Genomic DNA, 4,536 nt, shown 5'->3' with positions numbered 1-4,536 from the left:
GGGAGTGTGGGTGCTGGAGGCTCACCCAGCGGGCCTTGGCCCAAAAGAGGAAGCAGGCCGAGGGTCGCGCAGCTGGGCCGGTGGGCGCGGCTACGGCCCACGCAGAGGGTCTACGTGGTGGTCGATGTCTCCACCGACGCGGACACGGTGGCGGCGGCGGAGCTCGATCCGGCCCAGATCGCGCCAGATCCTGGGGCGAAGACGGCGGGGAGGCGGTTGCGGGATGGATCCGGGCTAGGGAAGCCCATTCCCGATGACGAGGGGTCGTGGGGCAGCCCGGACGTGGAGATCTAGGGCGTTCTGGCTGCGGCTCGCTGGTCGTCGGCGACGGGGACAGATGGAGGATCTCCGGCCGATGCAAGGTGGGTGCAAGTGTGGTTGGGCTCAGAACAGACAACAGACGAAACTGGGGAACCCGGACGGATGCAAGTTTTGAAAACATGATGATGCAATGCACATGATGACATGGCAAGATGCAACACGCAAGCAATTGACATGGCAACGACGGTGAATAACTGGAAGACACGTGGCGCATCGGACTCGGGGCGTTATAGAATATGTATGATGTTGGTATGCAACTAGAGTGCTTTGCTGAAAATGTGGTGTGCTGCAGTGCTTTGCTTAAAATGTTGCATTGTACTGCATGTGGATAGCTTCATAGACCACATGGAGCACTTACTATAAATAGCATTCTATACTTACATATGGTACATTCTACAAAAATTCAGGTATCAAACAATTTTGAGTATTCAGTTAAGATTTAGTTCGATTAAGTTAAAATTCAGTTAAGTTAAAATTTAGTTAAGTTAAAATTCAGTTGAGTTAAAATTTAGTTAAGTTAAAATTCAGTCAAGTTAAAATTCATTTAAGTTAAAATTCAGTTGAGTTAAAATTCAATTCAGTTAAAATTCAGTCAAATTCAGTACAATTAAGTCAAATTCAGTACAATTTATGTTTAGTTAAAATCCAGTACAATTCATTACAATTGAGTTAAGTTTAGTTCAATTTCACTCAACTGAATACAATTGTTGGATCAAGTAAGCAATGTGGGCCTAATAATGGGCTAGTTAATTACTTTTGTCAACAATATTTGACTCTAATATTGGGCCTACTTACCACCATTAATATACTGCCTACCTACCAGCCACCATTTCTACTATATAAAGCACCCCCCCAATTGGCAAAAACAACAGTCAAACCCAAACACATCCATTCTCCTTCCCCCCATCCGCCAAAGAAACCCTAGGAGAGATGGATCTTGGAGAGGTCGTCGATGAAGAAGAACATGTGCCCAGGGTAGCCAGGCACAGAGAGGCAAGAAGGAGGGAGAGAAGGCAATTGTCTCAGCGGATCCTTGCAGCACGCAACCGCAAGGACTTGGAGCAGTTCCTGGAGGCATTCCCCCTTGGCTCAAACCCTACTAATGGTGATATCATCTACTGGGCAAGGAGGAGGGCAAATTTCCATCGTTTTCATGTCACTAGGATAAGGTGGAGTAGGATTCTGTACCAAGATGAATGAGTTGTTTACTTTCTATGCTCCTAGATCTACCTTTCTATCTATGTGTGAAATATGTTTATGAATGCAATGTAATAAATCCTAGATCCTCCTTCTTCTGTGCGACATGATGCAGTGTATGCAATGTATGCAAAAACTTAATGAAATGTTGGATCTACCTTTATGTGCTCCATGATGCAGTGTATGCAAGTTTCAGTTAACTGAACCATATTCAGTTAACATTGTATACCAAATTTTAGTTAACTGCAAAAACAGTGTATACTAAATTTCAGTTAACATTGTATACAAAAAACAGTGTATACCAAATTTCAGTTAAGTGGAAAAAGCAAATAAGTTAACTAATAGAATAAATCAGTAAGATGAACCTAAATTCAGTTAACCAAATCATAACTCACTTAATTGAATCTAGATTCAGATAACTGAATACTAAATCCAAATTCACTTAACCAAATCAAAACTCACTGAACTGGAACAACATTGATAACTCAAATTCAGATAATATAGTGCATATTAGGTCATTGCATCAAATAGTAGTGCATCAAAGATAACTAAAATTTAGGCAGCAATTCACTCGATTAAACAAGACCACTGATCATCATTAACTAAATTCCATTAGAGCACCAATGGATCACTCAAATTCATCTAGCATCTCCCTAATCTTCCTTATCTTGCACTTGGTGTCTTCCTTATATATGCTTGAACAGGTCACCAATCATATACTCTAGCTTATTTATCTCTTTCTTCAACTGATCCCTTTCTTCCTTCAATTTGTCCCTCTCTTCCATCATTTTGTCCCTCTCTTGCTTCATCTCACCCCTCTCTTTCTCTGTCTTAGCCCTGACCACCTGATGAATGTTGGTCACTGATTTGTCAGCAATTCTCTTCTTCTAAAGTTCTATCTTTAGGTCAGACATAGCTAGCCTTGTGTTGCCTAATTCAGTAATTGTCTGCTCTTTGTCAGCCACCATCTTAGCAAAATCTAGTTTAAAAAACCTCAGGTCTTTTTCCAGCTTTTCCTTCTCATTTAGAACCCTAAGATTTTCTTCAATCACAGCTACAGCTTCCCTGATCCTGGATCTGTACTCATCTTCATACATGTCCCAGACCCTAGCTAGACGGGTCCTCAATTGTGGAGGCCACTCCGGGTCAACCCAACGCACATAAGGGCATCTAGGCCCATCCTACAATTGAAGAGGAAACAATGTAGAGTTAAATGCATAATTCAGTTAAGTGCACAAAGTTCAGTAACACTGAATCAAAATTTAGTACTGCACAAAATTCAGTAACACTGAATCAAAATTCAGTTAACTGAATCAAAATTCAGTTAACTGCACATTCAGGTTACTGTTTTCACAGAGCACTCTGAGCATTCCTGAGCTACTTAAACAATACATATTTGGACAACACTTTATTTAATATGAAGATAATCTTAAACTTACAGCACTATGAACATGGCACAGAATGGCACAACCAAGCAAATTCAATCTCATATGTACTTAAATGGCCAAAGCATGTACAACTATGAACATGTACTACAGCTGTACCATCTACATCTACAGCTAAGAGCATGTACTAACCTTCTGTGCACAACCCAGGAATCTTCTTCCACTGTCAACAGACTAAAATGCAACAAGCTTCTCACACACTGCTTGGTGCTCACACCTATCAGGTAGATCTGCAGCAAGGCCCATCCAATCGAAGCTCTCAATGGTGCGAGGACCCTAAAACCAAATCAGTTTAGAAATCCCCAATTTTTTCCTAACCCTAGATGACAAATGAAGGTGGAGAGGATCTCACCGGACTAGTGACCGAGTCGCCACCTGACGAGCAAGAGCTGGATCCGGAATCACTCCACGAAACCATGGTTGGGTCGGCTTGCTGGACGACGGCAACGAGCTACGGGCTTGAGTAGAGACGAGAGAGAGCAGAGCAAAAACAAAGATGGACTGAGTGTGTGGCTGTCTGGATTGGGTGGGGGGGGGGGGCAAACCGTGCTCTTGTAAAAAATTAATTCAGGTGCTTTCCTGTCCTGCGGGTAGATTCACAACAAAGGCGGGGGCCTCTTTGAAAAATGCCACGTGCTGACCGGATCGGCACCCACGCGTCCACATGGCGCTCTGTGATTCGTCAAGACCAAATTTGCACATTTGATGCAAGTTCAAGGACTAGGTAGGGTCAAAATGCAAGTTCTAGGACTAAACCATTACATTGAGAGCAAGTATATACGCGTGATCACCTCCCGAGTGATCACGGCCCGATAATATAGCATGGCAGATGAACAAGAATGTAGTGCCACTGATGGAATACTAGCATCATATACTAAGCATTTAGGATTGCAGGTAAGGATAACAACTGTAGCAACAATGACATGCTATGTAGCAGAATAGGATTAACCGAAAGCAGTAACATGCTACACTACTCTAATGCAAGTAGTAACATGCTACACTACTCTAATGCAAGCAGTAAAGGGAAAGAATAGGCGATATCGGGTTGATCAAAGGGGGGCTTGCCTGGTTGCTCTGGCAAGAAGGGTTCATCGTCGATGCAGTCAATCACAGGGGTACCGGCAGCGGTCTCATGGGTCTATCGGAAAGAAGTAATGGAGCAGGAACACAATAATAACAGAGAATCAAAGCATCACAAAGCATAACATGACAATACGCGGTGCTAGAGGTGACCTAACGCAGTACTAGGTGATACCAGCGAAGGGGGGAAACATCCGAGAAAGTATTCCCGGTGTTTGGCATTTTCCGATGGATGAAATGGAGGGGACGGTTGCATGTTCGCTATGCTAGGGACGTGTGACGGATGAACGGACTGCGTATTCGGATTCGTCTGGTCTTTTTGAGCAATTTTCATATATAAATTATTTGCATCTAATTTGCGATTTATTTTATATTAATTTTCAAAGTTTATTAAATGATTTTCTAGATTTATGGAATTAATATTAATTCAAAAAATAAAACTGTAAATACTTTTGTCACCTAGTGTTACTCTAGCCTATGAGTATGACAGTGG

At 42.5% G+C, this 4,536-nt stretch overlaps 1 long non-coding RNA gene across 1 annotated transcript; it reads right to left on the bottom strand.

Annotated features, from left to right (window-relative positions):
- Positions 1 to 1,976: 1,976 nt before the first annotated feature.
- On the bottom strand, positions 1,977 to 3,939 carry LOC123086228 (uncharacterized). The gene is made up of 3 exons (XR_006440697.1): positions 3,316 to 3,939; positions 3,096 to 3,239; positions 1,977 to 2,699 (listed from the first exon to the last, which is right to left on the bottom strand). It is a non-coding gene; the product is annotated as an uncharacterized lncRNA (long non-coding RNA).
- Positions 3,940 to 4,536: the final 597 nt, after the last annotated feature.

The sequence above is a fragment of the Triticum aestivum genome, chromosome 4A (genome assembly GCF_018294505.1).
Source record: "Triticum aestivum cultivar Chinese Spring chromosome 4A, IWGSC CS RefSeq v2.1, whole genome shotgun sequence".
Classification (NCBI taxonomy): domain Eukaryota; kingdom Viridiplantae; phylum Streptophyta; class Magnoliopsida; order Poales; family Poaceae; genus Triticum; species Triticum aestivum.
This window is presented reverse-complemented; position numbering and strand designations above follow the sequence as displayed.